At 44.5% G+C, this 21467-nt stretch overlaps 1 protein-coding gene across 2 annotated transcripts in view; it reads left to right on the top strand.

Moving 5' to 3' along the window:
- Positions 1-1173: 1173 nt before the first annotated feature.
- Positions 1174-21467, top strand: part of FAT3 (FAT atypical cadherin 3) — a 428576-nt gene continuing 408282 nt past the window's right edge. Inside the window, exons 1-2 of one of the 2 annotated variants that reach the window (XM_035542387.2) lie at positions 1174-1318; positions 2785-2920. The gene's annotated coding sequence lies outside the window, so the exon portion shown is untranslated. The remainder of the gene's footprint in view (positions 1319-2784; positions 2921-21467) is intronic. The other variant, XM_050709957.1, reaches the window with a different exon arrangement.

Genomic DNA, 21467 nt, shown 5'->3' with positions numbered 1-21467 from the left:
TCGTGACTTCTAGATAGTTTTTAAATGTAATTGGTAAGAACCCGCTAGAAAAGGTGACTTGCACAGGATCACCTTTCACAATCAACGCAACCAGGTGGAGGGTATAAAATCGTTAACTCCATTGTGTGTGTTAGACCAGGCCAGTATTTGTCACACGCTTCCATTGCAGAACATTGGGGCTTTTAATTCCAGCTAGCAAATTTTACAAATGGTTTTTGCATTTATTTATTTTTTCCCCTTCTCATTTTTCACAGTGCAGACCGTGCCTTCCTCCTCTGAGATTATTAACCCGCTCCGTGTGATTAGCATGGGGGGGCTGGTTGGTTTGGTTTGCTCGTTTGTTTTTTCACCTTCACATGGAATTACAGCCCAGGTTGACCGGGGCATGCAAGTGTGCTCAAGGATCAGCGAAGGGCGCTGTGGTGCTAGTCCTCACGGGGAACTTCGTACCTGGACGTTGGTTTTGCGGTTGTGACCTGCAGCCAAACGGGAGGCATGGACAAAGCGAAGGAGCAGCAGACCAGAAAACAAACACAATTAGCAGCACTTCAAAGCTCTAGCAGAGGAGGGGAGAGCTGAAGCTGGCCGGCGTTTAAAAAGAAAAAAGGATGTAAAAGTGATCTCTGCCTTTCTCTCTTGGATGAGGTCCCTGGTGGAGCAGGGGCCTGGGCTCCACCACTAGGAGAGGAAACAGCCTGGCGATGGAACAGGCTCCTTAGCACAACGTCCTGTGAAAAGAGGCAGGACTGGAACTTGGACATCAGTTCAGGAGCACGGGCGGCACTTGCTCGATTCCCTGGCCACTGAGCCCAAAGCGAGGTGCTCTGGGGGCAGGTGTACCTCCAGCGGAGATGTGCCACAGCCCGGTGGAGGGCGAGGAGCCCCCAGGCAAGTTGTGGCCGTGCCCGTGGCTCGAGCATTGCTCCCCGGGACCCCCTTAGCCCAGCCGGGGGGGGGACCACCACAGAGCCCTCTCTCGGTGCGGGGGCAGAGGAGCGATGCCTCCCGCAGGACGGGCAGGGGGCGACCCCAACCACGGGGGTGTGTGTGTGGGGGGGGGCACTTTTGGGGTGCAGCCCCTCCGGGCGGGGAGCGGAGCGGGGTTTCGGGGTTTGGGGGTTTGTAGGGTGGGCGGGCGGGAGTGGGCGCGGTCCCTCCCCGCGGGCCGGGAGGCGGGTGCGGGCTGGGCTCCCGGCAGGCTGCGCTGTGCTCCGCTCCGCTCCGCTCCGCTCCCCGCTCGCCCCGTCTCCGCCGCCGCTGCCCGCATGGATACCCGCCGGGGGGGAGCGCGGGGCAGCCCCCGGAGCTGAGCCGCCCGGTGCGTACCCGGTGGGGATGTGCCAGAAGGGACGGGTGGGTGTAAAGCGGGGGGTCCGCGCTGAAACTTTCCACCTTACGGGCTCGGCAGGGCACGGGGGCTGCCTCTCGGGGAAAACTTCGCTCCCCCTGCAGCCCCGACCCTAACGCTGTCCCCACACGGCTGCGGCTCCTGCGAGGCTCCCCCCAGCCGCAGCCCCTTCTTTTGGAGTGCTCGCCCGCTTTGCCCTGCAAGGTGCAGCGGCCGCTCCCCGGCTCGCTCCTTGCTTTGCACCGGGTTTTAGCTCCCGTGCAGGCAAGACCAGCGCATATTCCTGTAGAATTGGTAATAGTATTAATCTTTCCTGATTGCTTTTTTTTTGAAATTTACCCCTCTTTCTCTCTGTTTATGTTCAGGGTGAGGGTAACGGGGTGTATGTGTGTGTGTGTCTGTCGCTGCTCTTCAGCTGCAGTTGCTCTTGGCCGAGCCTGGGGACCGGCTGCAGCTGCTTGGGCCGGGGAGAGAGGGAGGGATGTTAGCGGAGGACCTGCTGGTCGCATTTTGCTCCCTCTCTTTCCCACATGCATCCAAAAGGGAGGGCTCGCCTTGCCCTCCCTGTTCGCAGGCACTTGGAGGACCCCTGCTCCGGCCGGGGATGGGTTAAACGTGGCTCTCCCAGCTCCAACTTGTGCTATTAAAGGAAATAATCCAGCCTCTCCTTGCCCACTTTTTGAACCCAGCTGGATTATTTGCAGGAGGAAGAGAGAGCTGCGCTGCTCCGAGAAATACATCAGTGGGTGTCTTTTTCCTCTTTTTTTTTTTTTTTTGTTCGTGGTGGCTTCGTGCCCTTGCTTTGTTGTTCGGAGGATTAAGGGTTGCTGAGTGTCCTTAGTCCCAGATCCAATTAAAATAAATGCAAGTAAATGGGACATAAAGGGAAGTCAGCGTTGGCATCCCGGCAGAGGCACTAAAGCATCAAGGCTGGTTAAAAGGAAGAGACTCGTAGAAATGAATGCTTTCCTTCTTACTCATTTGCTTTGCCTTTGCAGCGCTGTCAGACAGGCTTAGAGAGGTGCACCATTTGATCGGGGTTTTGCGAATCCTTAACCAATCTCTGTCCAGCAGAAAGAAAAAAAGAAAAAAACTCTTCTCCACAGGCATAGGCGTTTTAACTTCTCTCTCATTTAGCAGATGCTTTGCTTTATGAAATCTGGTTCGAGTTCTCAGCAAAGGAAGCAAGAGAGGGTGAGCTATGAGAAATGTGGGGAAGTGCTGCACCGTTTCCTAGCCACTGCCCGGACTGTCTCTGCTCATTGAGGGCTTGTTCCTGGTCTGGAGCAGTTGTGCAGAGGGTGTAAGCGCTAGCTGGGAAAGCAGAACATGGCAAAACACCCTGGGCAGGTCTCAGCTGCCTTTTTTTCTTCCTGCTGACATACAGAGCGCTTATCTTCCAGTTGAACAAAAAGTTACTTATTTTTCTTGGAAAGGACTTGGTGGCAGAAACAAGGAGAGAAGGAAAGATCCCTCCGGAGCCAGCCTGCCTTTGGAGAGTGCTGCTGAGAAAGAGCTTACAGCCGTGATTTTTGCACCCAAAAATCACTGGAGTCTTGTTGAGAGAGCCAGGTAGGAGCAAGCATACTGAAGGGCTGGAAACTGGGAATATCCCTCTGCCTGATCCTTTGGTGGTGCTAGAGTTGTAGAAAATCAGCAGGTTGGCTGTACTTGCCCTGATGCAGCAAATCATACCATCTTTTTCTTTACTTCTTCACTTTTGCTCTTTTTTTTTTTTTAAGTTTGATTCTTAACAAGATGTAGCATCCAGTGGCTTCTTAATGACTGTGCCCTGTACCTGTGTGTTGGTGGTACACAGGATGCTTCCTTCAATGCATGTTACTTTACTGTGTGGTTATAGTCTGTGCAGAGATAAGGTCTGACTACCTCATTTCCCTGCGTGCTGTTTTGCTCTGTTTCTGACACGAGGACATCAGGTTATGTGGTCACCCACCATGAAGTTGTGCTGCTGTGACCTGATGTACTGTGGTTGATGGTTTCTGTCAAATACAATGAAGGGAGCAATTATGAGGGAGTTAGGGTGCTCAGCCATTGCTTGTTAGGAGTTCGTAGCTGCTGTTCCACTACAGATGTATTTCTGTGCCGAATTCTCAAATGTCTTCTGACACATGCCAGCTGCACTCATACCTCTTGTATTTACAGTCAGGTTTTTCTGAAGGACAGAAAATTGGTTAGAAGAAGGTTTGTTTTAGCGTGATGTGCCAATGTGAAACATCCTACTTCTGGATGCAGGTTGGAATCCTGCACGGTTTGGGAATGCCTAAAAGTTCTCCCTGCCTGATGAACCTTTGATTGCTTATGTGAAGGGTTTCATGACTTCTGCCTGCAGCCCACAACACAAAAGCTGCTGGCACGGATACCACCCTTACTGTGCTGGCTGGAAGTCCCAGGGCAGAACGGGCAGGGAGACAAGATCGCTGCAGGAGAGGTGAAATCCTGGTTACACTGATTTTAGTGGGAATTTTGCCATAGATGACAATGGGCCAAAGCTTCCATCCAGAAGTAGTCCTCCCTTATTGATAATCATGGAGTGTGCTCTAGGGGAGCTTTTGCTTTTCTGCTGCCACCCAGACTGTGTCTGGCGGTGCAGAGAGGGTGCAAGTCGCTTAGGATGTCATGCTGCGCCTTTCACAAGCAAGGCGTTCTTGGGAAGGAAATCAGGGCAAATAAGAGTGGAAGTAAACGTGGGCAGGTGCTGGCTGTGTCATTGCTCATGTCCTGAGCCTGTCCCTGAGCATTGAAGGAGCAGGCACTCTTCACCTGCAAGCTTTCTGGGACTGCACTGGAGAGAGCCAGCAGTGGCTGCAGCTAAGGCATCTCTGCTTCTGCATTTGCAGATTATCAGTTTAGTGATAGACTTTAAATATTTGCAGCAATTCATTAATGTTATTATTATATTATAACAATATTATAATATTTTTTTTCTTTTTTTCTTCCTGCTGACATACAGAGCGCTTATCTTCCAGTTGAACAAAAAGTTACTTATTTTTCTTGGAAAGGACTTGGTGGCAGAAACAAGGGGAGAAGGAAAGATCCCTCCGGATATTATAATATAATATTATTATATTATAACAATAATAATGTTCATTAATTCATTTCCACTTAGCCCGTGCACATTGAGTGAATTTTCTTCTGTGTGTGTGATCTGGAGAGCTATTCTCAGAGACACTTCATATATTCAGCATCCAGATAAATGTTTTATATTAAATGACAGAGACAAATGCGAAGTGTTTGATACTATTTTTTCTGTGTGGAAGGTGTGTGGTGCAGCATATCAGAATTTGCATTTAATCAGTGCTGGCTGAAAGTTGTTCCAGGTCATGGCCATGCAATAAAACTACTCTTTTCAACAGGAATGTGTTGTTTCAAGTGGCATACAAGAGGATTGGTTAGTATGCAACAAAAATATTGACAGGGACTAGGGTATTTGGATCTGTCTGTTATTTGTTTTGAAAAAAAAATAATTTATGGTGGGAACACTTAGGTGTCTGTAATTCCAGGGCAGGCAGTTTTGGGGGGCTAAGCATTTTTTTACCATGCACTCACCCAAAACTTTTAGACATTTTCTTCATGTATGATGACAAAAGACAATATAAACAGATGTGACAGTGAGTAGAGAGTAGAGAGTCCCATGTGCATCTCTCTCCTTAGTGTAAGAGACGTGCATAACAAGGATATCTTAAACAGTTATAAATTATAGCTTGTTAGTGTCTCTTAGCTTGTTTTCTATGAGAATTTATGCATCCACACTAAACCAATCCCAATTCTAACTTCATTTAGATAAGCGTATAGGCCTCATTTTGTGCAGGTATAGGTAATAATAGATACTGTACCAGGCATCAAATCAGACCCTAAAAGTCATATCAGCAGTGCTACATCTGGGTGAGTGTGTTGGTGGCAGCTGGGTTTGGACACTGCTGGGACTGTCAGGACGCAGAAGATGGCAGCACTGTGAACAGGCTGCAGAACAGCCCCGCTGGGCCGCTGTCCACACCCCAGCTCTGGGGTCTGTGTGGACTTCCATCCTTTGCCATTTTTTTAAGCGTGGTTCAAGTTGTTCAAAGAGTTGATCATAACCATTAATGTCCTTCGCCCTCTGTGTTGCCGAAACCCTAAGGACAGTGTTCTTGTAGTGGAGGGCTGACCTGGGAGCTGGAGCTTGCTGTGTGCTGGGCCAGAGTGGTGGTGGTATCATGTGGTGGTTTGAGAGACAGTGTTCTTAGCTTGTCTTTCGATTAACTTTATACAAAAACAGGCAAATAAAGAGTCATTTTGGGTGAAATGGTGTTCCATGGGATTAGTAGCAATGCTAAAACTGATCTCAGAAACTCCTGATTTCACTCTCTTCTCTTGCACCAAGAGCAGACCTTGGTGTGGTGTAGCGTTTTGTGTTGGAAAATTCACTGTTTTTTATTGAGCTGTTGTTGATTTTTCTGCCCTTCTTGGTGTATGAGCTTGGATACTATAATAATTCTACCTAAACGTGTCTGTGCCTGTACTGCCAGTCATCCCCAGTTAATCAAAGAACAGACCCCGCAGGCACTTACAGCAAGTTAACACAAACAGAAAACACCAGTGGCTTTGCCTGGGAGAACACATTATTTTATTTCTTTCTCTTGGATGACGTTCTACTAATTGTACAGCTTTCAGTCTGTGAGTGTAACTTCCTTTGACATCAGAGAATGTTGCCTTGGTCAACATGTGCTTGTGCAGAGGCCATGGTATTGTCCCTTGGTTGGTGAGCTGCTTGGAGAAAGGTGGCAGCATGTGGGGTGGCTCCTCTGGGCTGAAGTCCTCCTCCCCTACTGGATATCTGAGTGGGTTTCTCTCTTAAAAAATGCATCTGTGGTTTTTTATTATTATTATTACTTTTTACTTTTAAATGGGTTTAAAATCCCACTGAAGTGTTGGGCTTTCCACGCGGGTGGCTTTCAGCAGTCAGAGTTAGAGTAACAGAATCACGGAATAGTTTGGGTTGGAAGGGACCTTGAAGATAATCTGGTTCCAACCCCCCTGCCATAGGCAGGGACTCCTCCCACCAGACCAGGTTGCTCAATGCCCCATCCAGCCTGGCCTTGAACACCTCCAGGGATGGGGCATCCACAGCTTCTCTGGGCAGCCTGTGCCAGGGCCTCACCACTCTCACAGTCAAAAATTTCTTCTGAATATCTAATCTAAACCTCCCCTCTTTTAGTTCAAAGCCATTACCTGTTGTTCTATCACTGCACCCATGACAAAGAGTCCCTCCCCAGCTTTCCTGTAGTAGGCCCCCTTTAGGTACTGGAAGGCCGTTGTAAAGTCTCCTGAAGCATTCTCCAGGCTGAACAACCCCAACTCCCTCAGCCTGTACCTCAGCCTGGAGCCTCACAGGAGAGGTGCTCCAGCCCCTTGTGGCCCTCCTCTGGACTCACTCTAACAGGTCCATGTCCTTCTTTTTCTGGGGGTCCCAGAGCTGAACGCAGGGCTCCAGGTGGGGTCTCAGGAGAGCAGAGCAGAGGGGAACAATCCGCTCCCTCATTCTGCTGGCCAAACTGCTTCTGATGCAGCCCAGGATACAGTTGGCTTTCTGGGCTGCAAATGCACATTGTTGGCTCACGTTGAGCCTCTCATCACCCTGGTCCTTCTCCTCAGGGCTGTTCTCAATCCATTCTCCGCCTAACCTGTGTTAGTGCTTGGGATTTGTGCTTAAAAGCCTGAATTTGTGCTTGTGAGCTGGGCCACGTCCGTCTCCAGTGGAGCCAGTGGTGGGGTTTAATGCTGACTGTAATGACATCTGTTTTCAGGTTATTCTGGGCACTTCTTAAAATCCAGCCTCGCAGCATTTCCAGCTTCTTAGCCTGTAGAGCATCTGGGGAGGGGAAAATAGTTTCGGTGACTTCCTGTAGAGCTGGTGAGAAATGGTCTGTCACCAGCCCTGGAAACGCGCAACACAACTTGTCTCTGCTTGTACTGTGCAAACCAGCTGTAAATAACATTTCTCCTGTGTCTTTGCAGACTTCAAAGCTTATTCCAGCTGTTAGAGGAAGCCTAGTGAGAGAAGGTAGCTGCAAGTTTAATTGTGGCTTCAGGACTTGAACTAAATCAAACTCTAAACAATCTGATAAAAACTGCAGCCACTTGAGTGTTGTTAAAGGTTAAAAGTGAGCCCTCTTCAGAACAACTATTAATGTTTCACATTTTAAAATAAAGGAGCTTATTAATATTCCTAAATAACATTGAACATACATTACACTTTTGCCTTCAAACCATCTGAGCACTTCACATGATAATGCTGATTAAATGTAGTGACAAGTGCATATAATGACAGTATAAATGTCAGTTTTGCTATCAGACATGTTGCATTGGTATCTTTTTAATATTAAACGTGATTATGTCCCATATTGCTTAAACAAATCACGGCATCCCAGAGTCTTAAGAGGATGTCTCTCTGTTCTGCCACAGGCTGAAATTGTTTGTTGACTCTTCATATTTAAATAATTAGTTAATAATTTTGACATTTACATGTCTGGGGTGTTTTGGTTTTTTTTAATGTGGTGTTTGAAATTCTTTCATTTGTATCCTCTATGTGATGATTAAGTAACAGCAGCTCATGCTGCGGTCAGGTGAGTTAAGTGACGGCTTCCATGGCTGCATCTTTGTGGTGTGATCACATGCAAGGTGGAGTTGCCAGCTGGTGTTTCATTGGGATGACCTATCTTTATGGATTTTCACTGCAGTGCGATGCATATGATGGATACACAGGCCGTCAATAAATCCAGAGCTGAGGTTTTACATGGACTTTTTTTTTTTTTTTCCAAAGGCTTGCTATGATTTTTTTTAGCCAAAATTCAAACACCGCTATTCACAGTTAGGATCTTCAAGGGACCCTAATTGCTGGTTTCTTTTGGAGAAGCCCAGCCTTTTCCTTTGTTCCTGCACTTTGGAAAAAATACCATTTTGTGTTCTTGCTTTGCCCTTGGTGGTGGGTGTCCATATTACTGTAGTGGTCCGGGGCTAGAAAAAAACTGTATGCCACCCAGAAGGAAATGTTCCTCTGGCAAAGAAGCTAGAGGATTGGGCGGAACAACAATAATAATTATTGTTATTGTTATTATCTTAAGCTGGAGGTTTTCATTCAGGGCCAGGATGCAAACAGAGTGAAAAAGCAGCTGCTACTTCTCAGTAGCCAAGAGGCTTCAATGTGATCAGACGCCGAGCAGCGTGAGGGACGGTGCGGAGGCGAGGGGCAGCATGCGGGGCAGCATGCTGGGCAGCAAGCAGGAGTCCCGAGGTTGGGCAACACGGGGGATTTCAGCAAGGTTTAGCTGTTCTTCTGAATGCAGAGAGAGGGCTTTCCTCTTTTTTGTTTGCATCTGACAGGCAGATTTGGTAGGCCTTCTAGCATTTTAGTTTCTCACCTCATCTACAGCCAGTGTCCTTTTCTGAGGGACCTGGATGGATTTATTTATTTATTTATTTGTGTGTGTGTGTGTGTGTGTGTGTGTGTGTTATTGGACACTAGCATCATTCTTGTGAGTTTTCATGAAGTGGACCAGTTTTAAAATCTTGCTCTTGACCTGCTGCACGTGGATGCAGCTCTCACCAAATGATCTGTGAGCTTTGGATCACTTCTGGGGCATTGGATGGTGCTCTGCAGGCTCACCATGCTGCCCTGCAGTGGGCTGCTGGCCTCCTTCCCTCTGCCTTGCACAGCAAGTGTCTGCCTGGGAGGCTGTCTGCCCAGCGTGGTTTGTGCAGGGAATATTTAAAGATGCCCACAAGGCTCCTTTGGTGTGGTTTATTGCATTACTAATGAGCATTGTGATACAGATAGGAGCATAAGCAAATATTCTGCTTTTGCAGCCGTACCGTGAGGTCTGGAATAAACGGTGAGGTGTGCATGCTGCTGAAGGGGCTTGGAGAGCTGGCTCTCTCTAACAAGTGGTGGGTCTTTTTGCAGTGGCTTTGCTTTGGGTGAATTTACACTGTTGGGTTTAGCTGGATTCACACTGGGGCCCTGGTCCTCTGAGCTTGCAGTGGGAATGCCTTGGCAAGCTCTTTTCCTTTTCTCTCTTACTCCTTAGCTGTTCCCAGAATCTGCATCCTGGGACATCCTTCCCAGAGCTGTTTCCCACTGTTTGGAGCTTTTTGGTGATGGCTAAAATGATTCTTGAACATCAACAAGTATCAGTTGTCCCCACTACTGATCTTTTCGTGTGTAGGGTGTACGTGTTGAGAGACTAGGGAGAAAGTGGAAGGGACGAGAGAGGATCTCAAGATGAATAAGGAATGGATAGAGGATACTAGTCTAGGCAAAGGTTAACAAACTTTGAGGAGCAAAGGATGTGCAAAGAAATGGTGGGAGGGTGCTGGTTTCTGATGGTGGTTACTGAGGAAAGGAATGTGGAAGTTTTGGGATCCTGGACTATGCTACATACCTGTCTGGGGAATAGGGAGGGTGAGAAAGATGGAGGAGTTTTAGTCCTATTATTTTTTACTTTAAATGTTTAATGTTTTTAAGCTCTCATAACTACTTGAAATTTTCAGCATAGCTAAGATGTCTTAGTTAATGTTTTTGTTTGGTGTTCTTAGACAGGCAAGCCTAGAGTGTGCTTTCATACTTAGTTTTTCATCAGCTAACTGTATCTGCAAGCAGGAAGAGTGTCTGCACACAGATTTTGGGAGACAACAATGTAAAATGACCTTGCTGACAGCAAACCAGATTTGAATTTCTGACTCTTATAAAAGTGTTGGTAACTTTCTGCATGTCTTTTTCCTTACATTACTCATTTGTTTTTTCATCTGCAGAAATGAAGAGAATAATAATAATAATAAAGGGAATTTTAATTGAAAAAAAAAGAAGCTTTGAATAAGTAGTTATTGTGATAGGCAAGCAAAGGCTAAAGAAGCATGTTTATTGCAGAAAATCACATCACTTCTTGCAGTAACTCTTTTGAGATATTTTCTGTTGACTTCATAATTTGTCATGTATTTTTTAGCCAGAGCATTCATCAAATGAATTTAGCATTCCATTACCCCTGCATACGTAACGGATCCATCTCACAGTCAGCTTTCAGTGTACACCCAAGGTGTTAGGCTGTCCTACTGGCATGGATCACATCTGCATGAAGAGAGTCATTGGAAAGAGGGGAGAATGATCACCTCTTGTGCATATAATTTAGCTTTTTTGCTTCTGTTGCTTTTCAGCTACCATATGCTCTTCTCCCAGTGCTCAGCCATGGTGAGACATTCCCAGTCCATTTACCAGTGTCAAGGAGCCTTTTACATCAAAAATAATTTGTTGCTTGATTTCTGTGTTGCTAGAGTTTTAGGAGCATCACTACTCATTTAGGTAGTCCTGTTGGGTACGTCAGCCCCATATCGTGAGGGTTGCTCAGATATTGCTGTCAGGACCAAAATTGCTCTCTTGTAGCTAGAGGTCAGCTCTGCACTGAGTCAGGAGCTTGTGAACTGAAGTAGACCTGGTGGGTGCTGGTGTTCCTGGGCAGCTGAGGGCTCTAACAGCACCTGTGTGCAAAAAGACAGGCTGGACATGGAGCTTGTCGTGGCCACAGGGCATGCTGTGCTCACGGCCATTCTTACAGATGCCCTTCAGGGGCTGTACAGAGACACACACTGACTTTAATAGGAATCATTAAGCAGAAATTATGTAGATGATTATCCAGTGTGGAGTGGGAGTTCTTTTGCAGCGCGTGTGTGCATTGAAGATTTTGTCTGTTACTATGGTGTATCCTTAAAGAGTTCAAATAATGCTGCTCTTATGTGATTGTAAAGTTATTCATAATAGGACTGGCCACCTTCAGGGTGCATTTTATGCATGGGCTCTCTTTATTGTACTGACTGCATAACTATATTTGTTGCTGGAGGTCAGCAGAAGTCCTGGTTTGTACTGTCCTCTCAGCTAAGTAGTTCTTGGCATGCAAGTAGTCGTTTTCAATCCACCGCAGTGAAGCTGAGATTAAGAATTCTTTGGATTTTGGACAAAAAGAATAGTGACTTCTTCTTGTGAGTGTTCATTTCTCTGCCAGTAAAGGCTAGATGACTTAATCTCTGCATATATCAACACGTTGATCAAGTTTCACAGCAAAGTATCCAGGGGTAACTATAACAAATATTTAAAAATGTAAGCCTGGGCTGTAATTTAAGGCCTTGCTTGGTTATACAGCTCTGAGTGTAACAGGAATGACAGCTCAGGGATGGATTTTAGGGTAGCTTTAACTGCAGTAATATTCAGCAGTAGGTCTATCAAAACAGCCTTGTAGAGCCAGAGGTGCCTGTCTGTGGCATGGCATTTGATCAAATATGTCTTAATAAAATCAGTGCAAGGTTTCACATCCAAAGAAAAAAATCAAGTCTTTGAGAGCATCTCTCTTTCAGATGCCTGTTAGGAAGTCATAGGGCTGAGATCCTGTGAAAATGACAAAGATGGATTCACTTTGGACATGTTTCATGAGGGAGATTTGGCTGGTTAGCTTGCTATTTCCATTCTTCTCTTTGGGTGATACTGTGAACATAAGGCTGAGGCTCATCTCTTGGGTTGAGGTGGGAGCAGAGTTCTTTGCAAAGTGATGGCTGAGCTGCTGCACTTTACAGAGCAGCATTTTAAAACCAGTCATCATGGAGTCTGACATGTTCTGCCTTGCAAGTAGAGGCACTTGAACAGCTTCTTCCAGCAGGTGTAGGTGCGAGGAATTCGGTTGTGGAGATCTAGGTTCAGAAACACCATAGACTGTACTCATCTCTTCTTCCTGATTGCTAATCAGAGCCTCTCATTTTAACTAATGTTATTTTATCATAAGCCAAACAAAGCAAAGAATTAGGCTAAAAATGCACTAGCCTGTGGGCTTAGTCAATGGACTAGTCAATCTGTTAATTTTAAAGAAAAGACTTTTTCTGGCTGGCTTTCCTGTACTGATTCTGTTCTAAGTCTCAGCATCTTTTTCATGGCCATTAATGGATTGACTTTGACATTGGTCTCTGTGAGGACAAAAGGAATAGAAAGTGAGGGTTTTGCCACCATTTCCAGAAGCAATAACTCTTTCCGCATTCAGCATGGACCCTGAATGGAGCTGACTTCATCGCTGTCTGTATTGTGAACATTATAAAGGTTAGTCTATTTCTCTAACACACAGACTCTCAAATCCAGCCAGAGATATCCATGTAGTAGTTAAGGAATGAAGAAATAAGTCTGCAGACCAACAGTTCCCCCAAGGAAATCATTTCACCATCCTTGTCTGCGTGCCAGGCATTCTTCCCAGTGTGGACCACTGAAACAAGAAACTGAAGGGAGGTGGAAACCCTGAAACCCTTACAAGTTTTGGAAGATTTCCCAAATTCACATGTAGAGAGATGTTACCACCTGTCACCCTCAGGTCTTGGCGTGTACAACTTTGCAAACTCTTTCAGGGACAAGTTTTCAATGCAGGTGCTGGCCTGGTGGGCTTGTCTTACCCTTAGCAGTAATTCCGAAAACTGTATCTTTTAGTAGGGGATTAGTAACAAACCAGCATGCTTTACTTAAATGGACAGACTTGCATTAGACCTCAAGTGGTACTGTAAATACATGAGATTCTGATTTCTTCCAGTGATAGCTTTCTCTAATGAGTTCTCCAAAAACATTTCATGTATCTTGGTATTCAACATGTGCATGTTTAGGAAGATGCCTTCTTTAGAAGGAGGGGTTTTATGGAGCAGTCTGATAGGAATGACTGATAATGAGTTAAAATGCTGCTAAACTGCCCTGAACTGCTGCTGTCTGGTGTTGGCTCGCAGGGCTTCACAGCCAGCCCCTTCAGGAGGCTCAGTTGTACTTAGTTACTGGGAATACAGCTTCAGCCCACAAACATGTAGTTTATTTCACTGGTAAATCTCAAAAAGCTTCATGAGTAAGGACAGAATCCTTATTCACTCTCATTTTCGAAGTAAAGGAGTCAAGGCAGAGGAAGTTGAATTGATTTGCTTCATGGTCACACAGGCGATAGTGGGCAAACAAGTTACAGGCCCTGCTGTCTTAAAACTTTTGTTGAGCTACAGGCAGTGCTCAGTAATTCTTCCCGGGGGGAAAGGTGCCTCGAGGTAGTGTGTGGTTGTCTTCTTTTGGGTGGGAGCTTTCTATTTAATGTGACAGTACAGAGTTGGTGGGTCTAGGAGGTGACAAACTCTGGGGTGAGCTTGTTGGTACTGCAGGCTGTTACACTTTTTTTGTGTGGAGTATAAACCTCATCTCCCTTTCACCATAGGTTGGTTGATACACCACTTCATTCCATTTAAACCAATAATTAACGTGCTTGCTGGTTTTGCTTAGGGTCAGAAGAGCACAGAGGTGGGTGTAAGAGATTTTGGCTCCCTGTTCTTTGCTGTATCGGATTCACATGTTTTTTTAAAACAAAAACAAAACAAACAAAAAACAACAAAACAAACAAAAAAACAGTGCTACAGCAGCTGGCAGAGAGGGATGAGAGCTGAGAGAGAAGCAGCCCTGCAGCCCCCAAGGTGAGTGCAGCAGGAGGGCAGGAGGTGCTCCAGGCACGAAGCACAAGTTCCCCTGCGGCCCGTGGAGAGGCCCCTGGTGGAGCAGGCTGTCCCCCTGCAGCCCATGGGTCCCACATGGAGCAGATCTCCACGCTGCAGCCCGTGGAGGAGCCCCCGGTGGAGCAGGTGGATGTGGCCTGGAGGAGGCTGCGGCCCATGGAGAGCCCCCGCAGGAGCAGGCCCCGGGCCGGAGCTGCAGCCTGTGGAGAGGAGCCCACGCAGGAGCAGGTGGATGTGGCCTGGAGGGGACCCCCTGATGACCACGACATCTGCTGCCACCATTTTTTTTCTGCTGATCCAGTTCTACTGGAATTAAGAATTAGCTGCCGTTTCTCTAAAAAACAAAGCTTTGTGATGTCAAACTTTGGGGCTCCCTTTCCTCTGGACATTTTTATTTATTTGTTTTGCGCTGTCTTGGACTTTGCATTGTGCAGAGTACTTATGTATGTGTATAGCAGGGAATATACAAAAGAAAAGGTTATACTTATGGGAAGACGGAAAAGAAGAAATCCCGGTTTATCTCCTTGTAGATCCTGAGTCACTCCAGCAGGGCATGCCTCATCTATGTCCTCATCTGTGCTTTGTGTAATCTTGGCCCAGCTCCATCATGGTAGCAAAGCGAAGATCATGCTGCTTAGCATGGTGTGCATGTTGATTTAACTCGAGAATTCCCTCCTGCTCTTCTCTTTCCTGTAAAGAACACTTAATAACAGAATAAAAATTAAAGTTAATTAAATGGTTATACTTCAGAGAAAGTAGAATCTTGAGCCAGACTTTAAGGTAGTCTGGAATCCCATCTGTGAGACTTAGGGGTTGGTCTGTAGTGGAGCAGCATCATCTGAAAACAACTCAGTTGATGAACTGAGGACAATTCATCTGAATCCAGGCTCTAAACAGAGGACCCTCAGCAAAGAAAGCAATTCCGGGCTCCTTATCATCAGCATAGTTGGAGATAACTGAATCCTACCCTTGAGGGGTTGGTTCCCCAGCCTAGCAGCAGAGACTGCTATCATCTAGGGCTGATGATAAGCACCTCCAAATGGGATTCCTTCCTTCCCAGGTATCTGGGAGGGCACCTGCAGTAGGTGATTCAGTCCACTCTTGACTACAGTGACGGTGGTGTTGACTAACCTACATTAGCTATATAGCATTTAGCTGGCTGAAAGCGTATGAGACAGATTCCACACTTTTCATCTTGGGTGGGTTCAGTGTTCTCTGGCAGTGCCACTGTACTGTTGGCTGTTAGAAAAGGATATTGGTGAACGAATAGTAAAGAAAGGCCTTTGTAGGTAAAAAAGAGAGACTGTCATTAGTAGCTTTCTTTTAAATTGAAGACCCAGGGTGGTTAGCAGCTGCTAATGCGCCTTGCTGAAGATGTCTGCTATTGAGAGCATGTAGGCGTTGCATTTTGTGAAAGTAGGTTTTGGACCAAAGATCTTGACAAAGCTAAGCACACTTAACTTCCAGAGAGTCTCTAGTTGGAAAGCAGTAGTTAGAAAAGAAGAATTAGCAGAAATTAAAAGAGAAAGAAAAGTCTATTAATGTCTGTCTTTGTAGTAGTAAGTAGGTCAGTGAGCTGAGAGAGACCTTAGACAGACTTGTAATTCTCACACAGTGAGGCTGGAAGAAAGATGCTGAAGCAGAGGCAGTGATTTAATCAGGAGTTACTCGTGTAAAGCAAAGAATACTGGATGCATAGTCAAAACTTCAGAAAGCATCTTACATTCTGATTTTGAAAATAAAGCTGGAGCTGGTGTCAGCCCTGCATTCCCACGCAGAGCGAGCCAAACCTGTTGTCTTTGGGTTTTATGGATGGAGGGGCTAGAGAGGATTAATTGAGGCCATACAACATTATTCCGGGTAGCACATGTGATTGCTAACCTTGGTGCATGGTGGTGTCTCTGTGTGTGTCCTGTACAAGGCAAGGGTGCTGCTGTGTGTGTGGTGGGACCCCCCCGTGCAGGGCTGTGGTCACGGGGTTGGGATTGGGGTGCCCTGCTTTGAAGCTTGTAGAAGCCGTTTGTGTGCTGAGTGAGTGACGGCACCCATCCCCTTTCTCCTATGATCGCAAGGATAGGAGTCCAATTATTTTGTACATAATGAGGAGGTTGCTGAAAGAGGGACTGGAGTTTGGCAGGGAAGAAAGGGAGTGTTCTCATGCTTCCATTTTGCACGGGAAACCTCATTATTTGGTTACATGGTTATGAGTGAAGTTCTGGCTCTTGAGCTTTTAAAGTGCTTGAAAAGAGTCAGTGATCATCATGGTATGGCTGGGGATCACGTAGGGTAGTGTAGGAAGAGTTGCTGGGGGGACTAACTGTATAGTGAAGCTTTTCTGGAAACATCCTAGGGTAATCAAAGAGGAAAATAATTCACAGTTTAGAGTATGTGAATGTCAATATAAAAATTAAATAAATCTATCAGTACTAACAATCCTTTTTTTTTAGGGAGAAAATATTAATAACCTGTTTTTATGTAGAAATCTGTTCATTAAGTGAGGGATAAAACAGTGAAGTTTCAATCCAAAACACTTGAAACAACTGGGGGAACTATGGTGACAACTGAGCTGCTGTTGGAAGGGGACAGGATGCCGCTAGAAGGACAGCACTGGGTGGGACTGATGCTGGTCAGCAGGATGGCTGGGGCTGAGTGCTGGCACATACCTGCAATACCTTGGGAGGTGATGAGAGAAAACCAAAGTTACGCATTGTTTGGAAAGTGCTCTGGAACCACTCATTTTTAAAATTATTTTTCTTTCATAGAACAACACAAGCACAGAATGTTTTGGGTTGAAAGGGACTTTAAAGACCATCTAATTTCAACCCCCAGCCATGGGCAGGGACACCTCCCACCAGACCGGGTAGGCCCCCTTTAGGTACTGGAAGGCTACCGTAAGGTCTCCCCAGAGCCTTCTAAAAAAAAACCTGAGTGCACTTCTCCCATTTTCTGACTCTTTCAGTATATATTTTTTTCCATTCTTTAGGGGACAAAGTGGAAAAGAAATAACAAAGAAGAGTGGGTTGTCTGCCCACTTGTTCTGCAGTGTAAAAAACTTTCATAAACTCGAATGGGACACATTAATAAAAAATAAGTGTGTGCATGCACTGAATTAACAAGTATCCTCATCTATTTTTTCTCTCTTTATTTATTTATAAATACACCTAAGGCCTAGAGAGACAGCAAGCTGTGTACCTGTTCAATTTTCACATTTATGAAGATCTACGCTGAAAGAAGATGAAGTTATAAAAATGAAGTGCTGCATGGCATTGATTTCTCTAGACACTAACAAGGCAGAATGTGAGTGGAGATGACAACAAAGTAAAGTCTCCATGGGCTGAAATGCTAAATTACAAGAAATGTAAATAAATTAACTGAGTCACCTGTTGCTTTCTAGGCTAAGGAAGTTAAGCAAACAATTTCTAGAGTTTTCTAGAATATGTAAAACTAGTAATGCAGTGCTAAAAGGATATGACATAGTAAAATAATTTCTTGGTGCATTACAGGATTATATTTTGGAGCAGGTAGTTTCAGAGAAGAAATCATTCTTCATTTAATACAGTTGTATGGTGGAATCAATTGCAGCAGTAATGAAAGTCAGGCCACCAGAAGACTGGGGCTAAAAGACAAATTCAGTGTTCATTAAGTTGCTGATTGAATCCATAGAAGTGGTAGGATAAATTAGTCCAAGTTGTAAATTAGAGAAATGATTAGAGGAGTGTATGTGGCTTATTTGCCTCTGGAGGGGAATGGCAATCCATCTGCCGTGGGATCTTGTTTCTACAGCCTGTGCTATAGGGTTTTTTTGATCTACCTCACCGCACAACTGTCTCAAAAAATACGTGATGTTTTGGAGTGTCATATTTTCATATCTTTCTGTTTTTGTTTGCTGTTGTAATGAATTCACAATAAAAAGGATGTGCCTGTTCCTTTTCCTTCTTCCTCTCTTTTCATCAATGCTGTGTATTCAACCTGAGGTAGGGCATCCAGCTGGAAATATCACTTCTCTCACACAGCATTAGCTTCTTCAGGCTGGGTACTCCTGGATCAGTCTCTCTTTTTTTCTTTTCTTTGTTTTTTACCGTTGTAAGCATGAAAATATGTTTGTGCAAAAACATATGCTTTAGGTGGTAGCGCACAAATACAAGTGAAAAACCATCCTAAGCAAATACCTATTATGGGATGAAAATGTCTGAGAGAAATTTCAACTTTATAGTAAAATATTAGGCTAAAGTAGAAAGGAGAATTGCAGTGCATCTTTGCACATTCATGACATGAAGCAAGAAGAACTGGAGACCGTGATATCCTTAGGTTTACAGCACAGCTCCAGACCAGTGTTGCACTTCAGGAGGAATCCTTAGCTCAATGGATAAAGAATGATGGTGTCAGATGGTTTGGTGGGGATATTAATCTCGTGTAGTGTTAGCATTTCTAATCTGGGTCCAGGCTGCAGCTAGACAGAGATCTGCCTTTCTTTTTTGTGGTTGTTGCCTGGTATTGCCTTTTGTGGCTTCAGCGAGTCAGTGTGCAGAAAGAACTCTGAAAGATAGTTTTGTTGTTTTTTTGTCTTGGCTTTTGGACAGTAAAGGTGTACCTCATAAGGTGTGATCTTACTTAGTCATTTTTTAGTATGTTTTTAAAGAGATTGGTGTTTTTCTCTTTGCTTTCCCTATCATATAAAAGCCACGGAAAAAACATCACATCACATGTGCCTTTTAAAAATGTTGGGTCTTCTGATTTAGTGCCCTAATTCTGACATTGTGACGGGTAAATAAAGACTCAGTCTAAATTCAGAGGAGGGGGAGTGACTTTTGGAACCCTTTTTTCATGTTTCTGAGTCAGACTTGGCTTAATAATTTATTTAATTTTTTATATTACTTTCTGGAAATAGAAATACAGAGGGATAATACACCTATACAGAAATAATATCTGTCTACGAGGAGGTGAGTAGAAAAAATAGGTATTCTGCTGAAATAGAATATATATTAGTTTACATTTTTTTTCAGTGTCTCAAATTTTAGGAAGCTATTCTTGCAAGTTGGTAAGTAATCTCATGTTTTTAAGGTGTCCTTTCCTTTACAGGCAGACTTGTTCCACATATGGATTGCAAAGTCTTGACACACAGGATATTTTCCTTCTCATTAAAATGCATTTATTTATTTTGCAGTGAGAGTAGCTTGCTTAAGATGCTTCTTTTGATCTTTGGTAATGTCACAGACTCAATAAGACTGTTAGCATAAAGTGGTGTTTATCTCATTTCAGGTTTACATCTGCTGTTAATTGGACCTGAATAATAAAACGCCACTGCAAAAAGTGCTTTAGTTTGCTAGGTTTAAATATGATGTCCAAAAAGACGCAGGTATTATTATTAGTGCTTGGAAATTGCTGCCTGTCTGTAATTGGAAGGCTTTTTCTTGTGTTTCTTTGGTTTTCTATGCATTTATTGGGTTTTAAGCCTTTTAGGAACTTGAGGAGAGGGGGGAAGGTATAAAGGAAGGTGCTAAGTTTTTTTTCAAAATGTAATTTTATTTTATTTTATTTCATTTTTGAAACTTGAATTTGTAATGTTGCTTATGTTTCTAGGGAAACAACTTAATGTAATGCAGATCAGCAGCTGAAATACTTTTCCTAGCAGCTGCAGAGTGAAGTTAGCAAGACCTGCGGTCTGTTCTGCAGCTGATGCTGGGAGCTTTGTGTCTGGGGGGCTGGCAGTTGTCCCCCTGCTCCCCTTCGTGGCTGCTGGCCTTTTGGGGAGCATAAGCAGCACAGAGTGATGCCAGAGTTATCCTCCAGAGAGGTTGTAACACGGGATGCTGAAAGTCTGGAGGAGTGTGTACAGATTTCCTTTTCTCAGGAAAAGCTCAGAAAGAGGGGAGGAGGTGAGAAAGTGAGCTTTCTCCAGCAACTTGGATTGGAGAGGATTGTGAAACTTCACAGTTTTCTCCCATCTCGCTCTTGAAAGTTAACACAAGAAATAGATAGGCCTTGGAGACAGTTTTCTGACAGAAGTCCCAGAACCTTCATTCCCAGAAGCCGAGATGGTGACAAGAAGCTGGGTGCTCAGACGGGAGTTACCCAAGAATTTTGTTGACGGAGTTGGATCCTCCAGCAAGCAGGTGTTGGGTAAATGTTTTGATTCTTTGCGGTGCATATTTGCATATTTGAAGCTTTTTGGTACTTATGACTCATTTTAGTTTGCCCAAGTTTGAAAAAGAGCAAACAAGCAAGCCCCTTAATTTTTGTGGGATCCTTGAGTAGCTGGTTCAAGACCTGCGTGCCCTGAGCTGTGCGCCTCAGGTGTGAAGGTCCAGCATGTCTTACCCACAGCTTGGGAGGTGACATACCCGACGATCCTCACTGTTGGCACCCTATAGATAATTACAGAGTTGTCACACCTAAAATGGTGTGAAGGTACTTGATCTACCACTGTCTGATTGTCTCCAACCCTTGAATCCCTTTTGTACCAACGCATCTGAGGTGTTGGTACAAAACTGCACCAGTTTGTGCTGCCCAAGCCCGAGCTGTTTATGACTCATTATAACCTTTTGCCCTCCCTGGTTTGCCTTGTATCCTATTTTTTGGCCAGGGTGAAGAGTTGTACATGTGTAACATTTTAGGCCAGAGCAGCAATCATTGATGGCTCTTCCAGAAGATGCTGTTTTAAAGGTTTGATGCCAGCGGAAGCTTTATTTGTAGTGATGTTTTGTTTGTACAGGTTAGTATTTATTTATTTTTTTCTTAATGCAAATCTGCCTGGGTTGTGAGGGAGGGTGGGGGAGGAAAACATGCTGAGAGAGTAACACTTGACGCCGTGAACCATTTTTATTTTCGTGAAAAATGTGTTTATTTTATTTTTTACTTTTTTTGTGATAAAACCCTTTTTTTCCTGTAAACTTTTAAGTTTTGACACTTCTCATTTGCTAGGATTGTGAAGGATGGTAATATGCTCCCTAACCTTTTTTTGGTGTATTTTTGTCTGGTACGTTAATAGATTCCTTAGTACTTGAGGAAAAGCAAGTCTCAACTTACTAGTTGCTAATCAGAACATGGAAGTGGTATGTTTTTTTCTAAAAACTGTAATTCAAGGTTATGCATGTGCAAAAATAGCTGTAGGCTACGACAAATATTTTCTTCAGCAGGTCTAGCTCATTTTATTGACATACTGTTTTGTAAACTGCGGGTGACTTGCATTGTTCTCAACCAAAATAACTTGCATCAATCAACATAAGAGGGTAATTAATTTACATATTTTCATTGTGGAAATGTTCCAGACTTTTTTTTACTGTACAGTGCTATACTCGAGAGAGGAAAAGTGCAATAACATTTTGGGTTTGTAGTCTGTTTTTAAGTTATTTTTCACTTGTGTTTATGCTGGAGAAAACGTCGTGCCCTTCTTAAATTTGAGCTTTGCACAGCACTGAATGAAAATAAAACAAGACTTAGGAGTGCGGTTGTGTTTTGTGACTGTGTTGCACATCAGCACGGCCTTAATGAGATGAGGAGAGGTTGGCTGTTGCGTGCAGTAGCAAAATGTAGTTCAAAATGCTTCTCAGGATCGCATGCAAGAGAG

The sequence above is a fragment of the Cygnus atratus genome, chromosome 1 (genome assembly GCF_013377495.2).
Source record: "Cygnus atratus isolate AKBS03 ecotype Queensland, Australia chromosome 1, CAtr_DNAZoo_HiC_assembly, whole genome shotgun sequence".
Lineage (NCBI taxonomy): Eukaryota > Metazoa > Chordata > Aves > Anseriformes > Anatidae > Cygnus > Cygnus atratus.
The sequence above is the reverse complement of the archived record's forward strand: the minus strand, read 5'-3'. Positions and strand labels throughout refer to the sequence as shown.